The 13,062-nt window shown below is 44.4% G+C and overlaps 1 protein-coding gene and 1 long non-coding RNA gene across 3 annotated transcripts in view; both read right to left on the bottom strand.

Moving 5' to 3' along the window:
- AR (androgen receptor) overlaps positions 1-13,062 on the bottom strand; it is a 251,429-nt gene that overhangs the window by 20,899 nt on the left and 217,468 nt on the right. The window lies entirely within an intron of this gene.
- LOC307208382 lies at positions 6,613-10,380 on the bottom strand. Its single transcript, XR_013835133.1, has 2 exons — positions 7,037-10,380; positions 6,613-6,764 (listed from the first exon to the last, which is right to left on the bottom strand). It is a non-coding gene; the product is annotated as an uncharacterized lncRNA (long non-coding RNA).

Genomic DNA, 13,062 nt, shown 5'->3' with positions numbered 1-13,062 from the left:
ACAAGTCTTGGGATCTTTATGTAATAATTGTGCAAGTCAGTTGCATGTCTGTGCAACTCAGACTTGAGGCAAGTGCTGATGGCACTTCAGGGTTGGCAACCTCTTCCCAATCCCACCGAGTTCCAACAACTGCGCTAACACTTAACTGTGCAGAATAGGCACCTGAATGTAGAAGCAAATCCAAAGGGGTGGTGGTGGTGGATATAGTAACTGGGCTGTAAGTCCTTGGCAAGACTTTGAAGTGCTTGCCAGACAAGTAATAAGAGTTCACTGGTTCCAGCCCTTCTTCCCAGGGATTGCTTGACACTGTCCAAACAATAAAGTCTCTACTTGGAACTTCAGTCCTGCAGCAGGAATCCCAGAAATTCCCTGCTCCAATCCTTGGTTCCCCTTTTCCAGCTTTTCACCAGCCTGTTTTTCTTCAGCCTGTTCTTTCTGCAAGCCTGTTCCAGCCTAGGCCTACCAACTGTATCTCTCTCCACCCATCTAGAAAAAGGAACGGCTAAGGCAGCTGGGCATATTTAGCCTGGAGAAGAGGAGGTTAAGGGGTGATATGATAGCCATGTTCAAATATATAAAAGGATGTCACATAGAGGAGGGAGAAAGGTTGTTTTCTGCTGCTCCAGAGAAGTGGACACGGAGCAATGGATCCAAACTACAAGAAAGAAGATTCCACCTAAACATTAGGAAGAACTTCCTGACAGTAAGAGCTGTTCGACAGTGGAATTTGCTGCCAAGGAATCATAGAATCATAGAATTGGAAGAGACCACAAGGGCCATCGAGTCCAACCCCCTGCCAAGCAGGAAACACCATCAGAGCACTCCTGACATATGGTTGTCAAGCCTCTGCTTAAAGACCTCCAAAGAAGGAGACTCCACCACACTCCTTGGCAGCAAATTCCACTGTCAAACAGCTCTTACTGTCAGGAAGTTCTTCCTAATGTTTAGGTGGAATCTTCTTTCTTGTAGTTCCAAGCTTGTTTTTTTCTTGCTGTGGAGGGTAGGACCCAAACTAACAGATTCAAGTTACGAGAAAGAAGATTCTGACTAAACATCAGGAAGAACTTTCTGACACTAAGAGCTGATCAACAGTGGAACAGACTCCCTTGCAAAGTGGTGGACTCTCCCTTCAATGGAGGTTTCTGAGCAGAGATTGTGTAGCCCCCTGTCTTATACAGTGGTACCTCGCAAGACGAATGCCTCGTAAGACGAAGAACTCGCAAGACGAAAGAGTTTTTCATTTTTTGAGTTGCTTCGCAAGATGGATTTCCCTATGGGCTTGCTTCGCAAGACGGAAACGTCTTGCAAGTTTGTTTTCTTTGTCTTGCAAGTTTGTTTCCTTTTTCTTGAAACCGTGCATTCAGGGGGTGCAGTTGCGACTTGACTTCGAGGAGCAACTCATAGCATGTGGTGTGGTAGCCTTTTTTGAGGATTTTGAAGACTTTGGTGATTTTTGAAGCTTTTCCAAAACCCGTGCTTCGCAAGATGAAAAAAATCGCAAGACGGAAAAACTCGCAGAACGAATTAATTTTGTCTTGTGAGGTACCACTGTATTCTTTAGCTGTAATTCCTGTAATGCAGGGGGTTGGACTAGATGACCCTTGGGAGACCCTTCCAACTCTATAATTCTATGATTCCATTCAACATTTCCCCCTGCAGCTTCTCCCATCAACCTTTTCGGCCCTGAGGTTGAAGATGCTACAGATACAATCCCCAGCAAGCTAACACCAACCCCCAGCACAACTTGTTTCCTAGTAAACATCTAACTGGCAAACCTAAGTAGTATTTCATGCAGGTGGCACTGTGGGCTAAACCACAGAGCCTAGGGCTTGCTAATCAGAAGGTCGGCAGTTTGAATCCCTGTGACGGCGTGAGCTCCCGTTGCTCCTGCCAACCTAGCAGTTCGAAAGCACGTCAAAGTGCAAGTAGATAAATAGGTATCGCTCCGGCAGAAAGGTAAACGGCATTTCCGTGCACTGCTCTGGTTCGCCAGAAGCGGCTTAATCATGCTGGTCACATGACCCAGAAGCTGTACGCTGGCTCCCTTGGCCAATAAAGCGAGATGAGAACTGCAACCCCAGAGTCATCAGCGACTGGACCTAACGGTCAGGGGTCCCTTTTCGTTTAAGTAGTATTTTTCCCTACTGTTGGGAAATGCTGTTAATAGATACTGTTACCAGAATCCGGGGTGGGGGGATGTATCTTTAAAAATTCATATAAAATCAATATTGTGGTAGATTTTCATCAATTCAACATTGTCTTACTCAGGGAAGGGAGGGCTAACAGAGGAGGGGCTTGATCTATAGGTAAGGTCAGCCATAATCCCTGAAGAGTAGGACCACACACCCAACGACCATACTACCTGGGTGATAAACCCTGGCATCATGTCTCCGGAGTGCCAGACTGGAAGTCATCTCAAAGACAATGACTATCCTGCTCCAGTGGATTGGGGTCTCAGTCAAGACCAAGGGGTGTACTTGACTCAACTGGGAGAAAACAGGGTGATAAACCCTGGCATCATGTCTCCGGAGTGCCAGACTGGAAGTCATCTCAAAGACAATGACTATCCTGCTCCAGTGGATTGGGGTCTCAGTCAAGACCAAGGGGTGTACTTGACTCAACTGGGAGAAAACAGGAAGATATAAATACTATCTTTGTTGTACCTGGAAAGAGGAATGTAGAGTAAGTTTGATTGACAGGGCAGTTCTGATACTCAAGTTTCAGCTCAGATGCCACGCCTGATTTATGACATGTTTATGACAAGTGCATGACATTTTTCCAAAGGTATTGTTGGTAACTATGGGTAACTTTTAAAAAGAGAAGCACCCTTTTTGGGGACTTCTTTCTGCTTCCTTTATGTTGTAGTTTGAAGTCTTGTTGCAACACTAAAGATCAGACCTCCTGGCTGCTGTTTTGCTTCATAAATTTGGCTGGAGCCTTTTGTTTGATGATCCAACTCGAGCCCAGGGAACTCCCCACTACAATACAAACACCTTAAGAAATAATAATATGTTTTTTCACCTGTATTTCAAGGAATATGTTTCACCTGTCTCCAAATAACAAAACCTCTGTTAGTATCTTTGTTCAGCAGCTATTAAATAATGCACATCAGCAGTTACTTGTACGGAAAGTATTTGGCTAGCATCATCTCAGCAATTAATATTTTCAACATGTTCTTAAAGCCTTGTACATTTCAGCCTTAAAGCACTACACCCACTTACTTGGGAGTAAGCCTCACTCCAACTGATTGGATCTACAGTAGTACCTCGGTTTAAGAACAGTCTTGTTTACAAACAATTTGGTTTACGAACTCCGCAAAACCGGAAGTAGTGTCCCAGTTTGCGAACTTTACCTTGGTCTACAAACGGAATCCAAATGATGGAAGGGCACTGGCAGCGGGAGGCTTCATTAGGGAAAGCGCACCTCGGTTTAAGAACAGATTCAATTTAAGAATGGACTTCCAGAACCGATTAAGTTTGTAAACCAAGGTACCACTGTACTTCTAAGTAGTCATGCAAATTCTCTCCGTCGGGTTTCCCTTGTACTTCATCCAGAAGCTGCAGTTGGTGCAGAATGTTGCAACACGATTGCTGATAGGACTTGTCAGCATATAACACCTGTGTTCAGAGGTCTTCATTGGCTGCTGATCTACTGCCAGACCACGTTCAAGGTGTAACTAATAGCATGTGATCACCTTACTCTATGTGTGCCCGCTCAACTGTTTCAATTGGTGGAATTGACACTTTTACTGGTGCCACAGAATACCTGCCTCGCATGTGTAAGAATGTGATCGTATAATGTGGTAGCACCAACCCTTTGAACTTCCTGACTGTTGACATCAGGCAGGTTTCTTCACTGCACTCTTTTTGGTGCCTGTTAAAGACATTTTTGTTTAGGCAAGCCTGTCCATTCATTTATATTGTCAATGTATGTTTTAATCTGTTTTTAGTTTATTGATTTCTTTTGAATGTTTTAAAGAGCTGGTTTTTTTTTACTGATAATCTTATTTTGTATTCTCTTTGTAAACATCTTTGATGGTGTTTTGTAAAACAAGAATAAATATTTTGGACACAGAGAATTACTGAAGTTTGTTTCCTTGTCCCTGACAAGTCAGGATATTGTTCCTTAGCCGTACTGTGACTAGTGAGCTAAGGCCTTAGTGCCGCAGTATACCTTATGAGTTTGGCAGAGGGAGCCGTCTTGGGAGTCCCTGCACCCACAGAGGCTTGGCGGGGAGAGGTAGAGGGCCTTCTTTGTGGTGGCCCATAGCTTTGGAAATATCCCCACAGAGGCGTGTCTGGTGCCTTTGCTATACAGCTTCTAGCAAATGCTGAAAACACACCTCTTTATCCTTGACATCTGGGACGTATATTTCTAGGAACCTCCTTATTCATGTGACTATAAGTTGTTTTAAACAGTTTTTTTTCTCAATACTGTGTTTTAATGCTGTTACCTGCCCTGGGACCTTAGGGTGAAGGGTGGGATATATATATATATATATATATATATATATATATATATATGCGCACAGGTTGTTCTTATGTCTGACCGTGTATTTTGGCTTCAATATTATGTGTTTATAGAATCACAGAATTGTAGTGTTGAAAGGTACCCCCAAGAGTCATCTAGCCTAACTTCCTGCAATGCAGGAATCACAGTTCAAGAACCCCTGATGGATGGCTATATGACCTCTGCTTAAAAACCTCCAAGGAAGGAGAGTCCACCACCTTGCGAAGGAGTCTGTCCCACTGTTGAATGGCTCTCAGCAGCATAAAGTTCCTTCTATTGCCTGTTGCCTTTTACAAGAGGGAAGGGAGATAAATACTTAAAAGCCTGCTCCTGATCCCCAGAGCTCAAGGCACAAAGGTAAATGTATTTGTGTGGGCCAGTATTTATAACAGATTAGGAAGGTTGTGAAATAGTCCCTTCAAATAAATGTGTGATTATAACTGAAGGGACTTTATGAGTATTATGAGAATTATAAGGTTTAGGATATAAAATCAATGTACCAAGCAGACACATAAATAAATAAATAAATAAATAAATATATAAACCGCATGTCTGAAACAGCACAGGAAAAAAAGTCCTGAAACTATTTTGTCTCTCCCCAATTTACCTCAAATGTTTCTCTGCAAAGAGGGTAAAGGTAAAGGTAAAGGTACCCCTGCCCGTACGGGCCAGTCTTGACAGACTCTGGAGTTGTGCGCCCATCTCACTTAAGAGGCCAGTGGCCAGCGCTGTCCGGAGACACTTCCGGGTCAATTGGCCAGCGTGACATCGCTGCTCTGGCCAGAGCCAGAGCCAGAGCCAGAGCCGCACATGGAAACGCCGTTTACCTTCCCGCTGGTAAGCGGTCCCTATTTATCTACTTGCACCCGGAGGTGCTTTCGAACTGCTAGGTTGGCAGGCGCTGGGACCGAGCAGCGGGAGCGCACCCCGCCGCAGGGATTCGAACCGCCGACCTTTCGATCGGCAAGCCCTAGGCGCTGAGGCTTTAACCCACAGCGCCACCTGCGTCCCCTCTGCAAAGAGGGAGGAAATGGGAAAAACCTCCCCATTGTCTCTTTGCTCACAAATCCTGCCCTAAGGGCACATTTAAGATATGAATAGGGTGAGCCCGTGACCTGGATTCAGGAATTAAGTATTTATCATCACAAAAGAACAACCAGACTCTCCAGGTAAACCCATTAACAGCCAGGTAAAAAGACCCTGATGTTGGGAAAGATTGAGGGCACAAGGAGAAGGGGGCGACAGAGGATGGGATGGTTGGACAGTGTTCTTGAAGCTACCAACATGAGTTTGACCAAACTGCAGGAGGCAGTGGAAGACAGGAGTGCCTGGCTTGCTCTGGTCCATGGGGTCACAAAGAGTCGGACATGACTAAACGACTAAACAACAACAACAACAACAAAACCCATCAACAGGTTTCCTGCCAGACAGGATTCTGCTGTAGACTGCCCCTTCTGTGATGTATGTATGACATATTGGAGGGTGGTCTTGGGCTGCAGGGTGGCAATTTAATATGTCAATACAGTGGTACCTCGGGTTACAGACGCTTCAGGTTACAGACTCCACTAACCCAGAAATAGTACCTCGGGTTAAGAACTTTGCTTCAGGATGAGAACAGAAATCACGCGGCAGCTTGAAGTGGTGCTTCAGGTTAAGAACAGTTTCAGGTTAAGAATGGACCTCCAGAACGAATTAAGTTCTTAACCCGAGGTACCACTGTAGTAGGCCTTGCACACCACTGTTTTGGGTGCCTCCTCCCTCCTGCATGTGGTTAGTGAGGACCCTGTTGCAACAGTTTAATAAAGATCAGGCTTACTATCTGCTTTGCTTTTCAATATTCTCTGGTTGGCCTCTGTTATTTTCTGCTACCAATAGAGAACCTCTTGGGTACCCCATAAGGGAAAGGAGCAGGTTTTTTTTTCTTATAACATGAGTATATCTATTACTTTAAAGAAATTTATACCCCCAGAATTCCACAAGAAAGCTCCAAAACGCTACTAAAAAATGAGCTGACAAGTGATTGTTTCCCAAAAGATCATGAAACAATCTTAACAACTGATGGCATCACCATATCCTGGTGCATCTACCATAGTTACACTGAGCTTTACATTCAATAAGAAGTTGTTAAATGGAAGTACATAAAAAGCAGCAGTTCACAATGAAAGCAAGTAACAGGCTCTGACACTGCTAAAACCTTGAGCAAACAGGATGGAGTTGACTGTTCCCAGAATGCAGCACAGCTGTGGCTTAAAAACCTTCAGTAGTAATAAACATTCACAAATCTTGTATTGGCAATATATAGATAGAAAAATCAAGGATATTTACAATTTTATAATATGCAGAGAATAACTTGCGTTGAAAAACCAGAGAGAGGAGCTGAGGGAAATCTGGGGGGTGTGTGTGTGTGTTCTTTGCTTTTGGGGGAGGGGGCAGGGGGAAAACGGGTGGGGTGGGGTAAGGATGATGTATTTTTGATAAATTGTTATGTTGAAACTCCTAATAAAAAAAATCTTTTAAAAAAACACACCTTCAGTAGTTAAGCAGTACCGGCTTTTAATTTTGCCCTGATCTTATTTTTTAAAATTATCAAATAAAATAATGGGCTGTTAGCAGGCTTTCTTCCTGTTTTTTAAAAGTAAAAGAAACCATGTTGACACGTGAGAGAATAAATGCCTCAGCCAGAAAATGGTGGCCAGTTATTTTGGATGGCCACCAATGCGGATGACTTTAAAAGGGGATTGGACAAATTCATGTGCAAAATACATTTCCTTTTTTATTTTTACAGCAAGTGTGATGAATCACTGCTACCACCACCACCTCATTTGTCACCTAAGGCAACTGGATGTGGCCAGGGAAGCCCTGGTGCACTGAAGGTGACAGGGGAGAAAAAGGGAGCATGGAGAGGAACAGGGATGGTGGGCAGCAGGTGCAGGAGGCAGCAAGTGGCACACTCCTCAAGGGCCTGGATCTGCCACCCCCCCCCCAGCTGTCCCCAACCTGCTGCCAGAGGTACCTGTCTCACTAAGCCTCATGACCATGCTGGCCCTGGATGGATGCTTCATTGCCCATTTCTGCTCAAACCAAAGAAGTGCAGCCCTGCCACCAAGTTGATGCCCCCCAGGATGCTTTGGGCTACAAGTGCCCCCAGCCAGGAAAGATATCCAAAGCATCTGGGGGGAACCAGGTTGGGGAAGTCAGTTGAGGTGCTTCAAAAACAAGCCAAATTATGTCTGTGTACAGTAAAAGGTAAAGGTAAAGGACCTCTGGATGGTTAAGTCCAGTCAAAGGTGACTGTGGTGTTGCAGGTCTAATCTCGCTCTCAGGCTGAGGGAGCCAGCGTTTATCCACAGACAGTTTTCCGGGTCATGTGGCCAGCAGGACTAAACTGCTACTGGTGCATGGAGGACCGTGACAAGTGCCAGAGCGCATGGAAACGCCGTTTACCTTCCCACTGTAGAACGAGCTAAAAAAATCCTCATGCAGAAAGAAACTAGGTTTATTTTCTTATTAAATTCCTTACATACCTCAGGTCTGAATACTGAAATTGATTATAGTTGCTTTTTGTGAATGTGTACTAAGGTTAAAATGTAGAACACTTGAGCATGGGCTAGGTTTGTTTCACCTCTGTGGGCCGAGAAGATTACTGTGAAAAATAAATTTTGTATCTGTGAATTGCTATTACTTTAGATATGAAATTTGATTACATTTTTGTATGAGTTGCATTAATGTTTATATGTATAACATCTGAGTGTGGATTAAGTTTGTTTTACTTCTGCTGTGCCATATGGGTCACTTTAAGAAAGAAATTTTGTATCTGTTGATCGCCAACACCTGCTACTCGAATCAATATTGTGCTTGTGCCTGTCCTGTGATAGCATATATGAGCTTGTACTACTGATGAAGCCCAGGATGGCGAAACAAGGCTAATATTCTGGAAATCCTTGTCTTAGACTCTGTGAAAGAATTCTGTGGAACTGTAACAACTTTTCGTGTGGCTTGTTGGACTCTATGAACAGACAGGTGGAATAGACACATATATGGCCCTTATGCATGAACAGATTAGAGAATGAACTGATCCACTGGGCCTTCTACTTTTTTCATTGAACTTTATGAGCTACTTCTGTTGAAATCTACAATTTAATACAATGAATAGTATACTTTGTTTATTCAAACGTGCAGCCGGTTACGTCTTGTGCGTTTATTGGATGTGATGCACAGCATGAATGAATGAACTTGCTGCACAAATGAACAAATGTGCAAGTACATGAGAGCAAAAATTGTGCCCATTTCACTCTTCCTCATGCTATTATCATTTTTAAAAATGCCTTCAAAAGACTTCTGACGCATCTCCTCACCAGAGGCTCCTGAGCAACATTAGATGGTTGCACTTATGGTTGGTTGAAGGGATGAAGGACAGGAAGCAGAAAGTGGAAATAAATGGGGCAGTTTTCATAAAAGAGGGATATAAGAAGTGGGGTCCCCCGTTCATTCTAATTGGGACTGGCATACTTTAATGTTTTCACAAATAACCTACAGCAGTCTTTCCAAATCCAGTGCCTTCCAGTTTAGCCTTTGGGCTAAACTTTCAGTATGCCTGGCCATTAGTCATATTGGCTGGAGTTGATAGAAATTTGGGAAGGCTGAGTGACAATCAGAGTTGTTCAGAGTGATGGTCAAGTATAGTATTCACCATTATTCATCCATGCAGAGTGCAAAGAGGTCTAAAGTCTCTCTCAAGTCAGGGGTGTATTTAGGGGATTGTGATTGGTTTGGTTGCACTGAGTGTAGACCAGGGGTCAGCAAACTTTTTCAGCAGGGGCCCAGTCCACTGTCTCTCAGACCTTGGGGGGGGGCAAGATTATATTTTGGGGAAAAAATATGAATGAATTCCTATGTCCCACAAATAACCCAGAGATGCATTTTAAATAAAAGGGCACATTCTACTCATGTAAAAACACGTTGTTTCCTGGACTGTCCGCGGGCCGGATTTAGAAGGCGATTGGGCCGGATCTGGCCCACGGGTCTTAGTTTAACTACCCATAGTGTAGACCCTCAGGGGTGCCACAACTATGGTGTAGAGGTGGGGTGTGTGTGCTGAATTCTGGTGTAGTACAGGGTGCTGCTGATATTTGAGACCCCAGGGTCCGCCACTGCTCAAGTGGGTGGTTGCAAAGTGTCAAATGGGTTTCAATGTAAATAAGTGGAAAATGATGAGCACTGGAGCAAACATTTCCTAATTTCACATGTACTATGATAGAATCAGAACTAGCAGTGAGTGACTAACACTGGAAAGATATATTTGGGGGTCATGTTAGATAGATTGGTGAAAATGTCAACTCAGTGTGCAGCAACAGTGAAAAGGGCATACTAGGGATGAATTAGGAAACAGAGTAAATATAAATCAATGGCATTATATAAATCTGCTATTTATAAATCACATACCCAGTATTTATATAATTTCATCACACCAACAGATGGTGTTATTGTATTTCGCAGAATCAGAGAACTGTAGAGTTGTAAGGGACCCTGTGGGTCATCCTATCCAAGCCCTTCCATGCAAAATTAACAGCTAAAGAATCCCTGACAGAAGGCCATCCAACCTCTGCTTAACAACATCCAAATGAGAGTCCACTATCTTCTAAGGGATTTCTTTCCACTCTCTAATGGTTCTTACTCTCAGAAAGTTCTTCCTGATGTTTAGTCAGAATCTCCATTCTTGTAACTTGAATCCATTTGTTCAGGTTCTACTCTCCAGAGCAGGATAAAACAAGCTTGTTCCATCTTCCATGAGAAAGCCCTTCAGACATCTGAAGATGGTTATCCTATCTCCCTCCACTCTCCTCTTTTCCAAGCTAAACATACCGTATTTTTCACCCCATAGGACGCACCGGCCCATAGGACACACCTAGTATTTTGGGGGGGAAATAAAGAAAAAAAATTATTTCCCCCCCAGGTGCGGGGCTGGGGCAGGGGAAGCCCGAGCTTCCCCCGACCCCCAGAACAGGCTGCTATCTGCTAGCCGTGGGAGAGCCGCACGACTTCGCGGGGCTCTCCCACGGCTAGTGGAGCGCTGTGCGAAGCCTGAAGTTTGGGGCATGCTGAGCTCAGCGCGCCCCAAGCTTCTGGGTGCCGGCAAGGTCTCTGCTAGCCGTGGGAGAGCCGCGCAACTTCACGGGGCTCTCCCATGGCTAGCGGAGCACTGCGCGAAGCCCGAAGCTTGGGGCGTGCTGAGCTCAGTGTGCCCCAAGCTTCTGGGTGCCGGCAAGGTCTCTGCTAGCCGTGGGAGAGCTGCGTCTCCCACGGCTAGCGGATAGCTTCCTGAAGCCTGGAGAGCGAGAGGGGTCGGTGCGCACTGACCCCCTCGCTCTCCAGGCTTCAGCAAAAGCCTGCATTCGCCCCATAGGACGCACACACATTTCCCCTTCAATTTTGGAGGGGAAAAAGTGCATCCTATAGGGCGAAAAATACAGTACCCAACTTCCTCAACCATCCCTCATAAAACATGGTTTTCAGACTCTTAATCATCTTGGTCGCTCTCTTCTGCACAGCTTCTATTTTCCTCCTTCAACAGGCGTGCCCAGAACTGGACACAGGACTCTAGGTGGAATCTGACCCAGGCAACACAGAGCAGTACTATGACTTGCCTTGATCTGGATCTAGAATTCTGTTCATGAAGTCCAAAATCACATTAACCTTTTTGGCTGCTGCATCACACGGCTGACCCATGTTATGCTTGTGATCTACCAAGGCCCTGAGAACCTTTTTGCATGTACTCCTCGCAAGCCAAGTGTCCCCCACCCTATATTTGTGCATCTGGTTATTCCTGTGTAAGTGCACATTTCTACAACATTATATACACTTCTGGCAGTCCCATCTCTAATGGATATTGTAATGTTAGGAAAAGGGGAACCAGAGCCAGCTAGAGTCTGAAGAATCTCCTATGTGTGTGGAAAATGATAAAGCCTTTGAGAATTTTTGTTTAGGAGTCCTTGCAACCCAGGGTAGTTTTCCGGGAGAAAGAACTACAAATGGGTCAAGGTGGAGTCATAAAAGCCATGACTTTATTGGGTACAGCTCATTGGTTACAGAGACAGTGAACATCCACTGGCTGGGTAGACTGAGCTGGCATCTGGGTGGCCAATGTGAGAACAGGATGCTGGACTGGATAGGCCCTGGGCCTGATTCAGTAGGGCTCTTCTGAAGTCCTTATCCTGTGACCACGGTGTGCGTCAGGCATGCCCACCCTGTGAGCTATGGAGTGGTCATAAGACCCAGATCCACAATACTATTTAAGGGAATCCTGCTTTGAGTGATGCCTGATGTGGACCTGGCCCAATGCCTTCTCCACTCAGAGATCCAAAAGAAGTCATGGAAATACATTTAGGATCAAATTATACAACTATATAAGCAGAATAGCGGTGTTGCTATAAGGAAGCAGAAAACTCTGTGCTGCAAAGCCCAGTCACAATTGTGAGCAAAATAATTTCCCAACCCTGTCAACCAGCAGCAAACGTTCATTCATAGCAAGGCAGTTAAGTCTAGAATTAGAGGTAGGGAGAGAAGCCAGAGGTTATCAGGCCCTAAGGACAGGAAAACTTCCAGTGGATCTGGCCCTTCTTGAAATTGGTCCAGGGAGTCACTCAAGGTAGTTAACAATAGCGAGGAGGCTTTGTTGCATGTGGGTTTCAAAACACGGCCTTGGGAGGAAAAACCCTCCACAACTTAAGACTGATAGAGGAATACATCATTTGTGTGTACTACCCCTGCTGGTTCAACATCAAAGTAAAACGCTCTTGGGTGGAAGGTCCACGCCACATCTTGTTTCAGCTGCAGCAAGGCTGCAAAAAAAGGTTATAGTGGATTATAGGTTATAGTTTTGCCACCCATCCAACACTAAGCATGGTGTGCATTCAGGAAGCTGATAATCCAGACACTCTTGTGATCAGATGACAGTGAGGAGAGCTGGTGTTCAAAAGATTGTTGACTTGAGAGGTGGAGATGATGACACTCTGGAAGATCTTTCTGTATATCTGATGAAGACAGCTTCCATCAACCCTAGTGCTTCATCCCAGTTGGAGCTGAAAGACTGGTCTGACAGGGAAGTCTTATGGGGTCTTTACAGTGGAAGTAAAGAAGTTCACTGACGAATCCATGCAACTTCCATGGTGGCTCTGTCATGCCCAGTCTACACAAAGGTGTGTGGAACAACTCACAGTGGCATCAGGTAGAGTGTATATACAGGATAAACATGAGGGCTACATTAGAGGTCAAGAAACAAGTTGGCGAATAATGTCAAATAACTAATGAAAGCAAGACTTGATGAAACTTGTTGCTTAAATTTCTTATTAACTGATGTCATTACTTTCTAATGTTGTTTTATGATTACAAGGCAATGTTGTATGCCTAGTAGGATATGTTTTATGCTGAGAAATAAAGTTTTTTTTATAGCCTTACCTGACATTTTCTGAAGGTAAAATTACAGTAAAATTCTTTGATTTCCTGAGAGCAGTTCATGTGCTGCTTTTTGATCAAATGTAGATTGACTAAGCAAAA

Source organism: Podarcis cretensis (assembly GCF_951804945.1).
Source record: "Podarcis cretensis genome assembly, chromosome: Z".
NCBI lineage: Eukaryota > Metazoa > Chordata > Lepidosauria > Squamata > Lacertidae > Podarcis > Podarcis cretensis.
The sequence above is the reverse complement of the archived record's forward strand: the minus strand, read 5'-3'. Positions and strand labels throughout refer to the sequence as shown.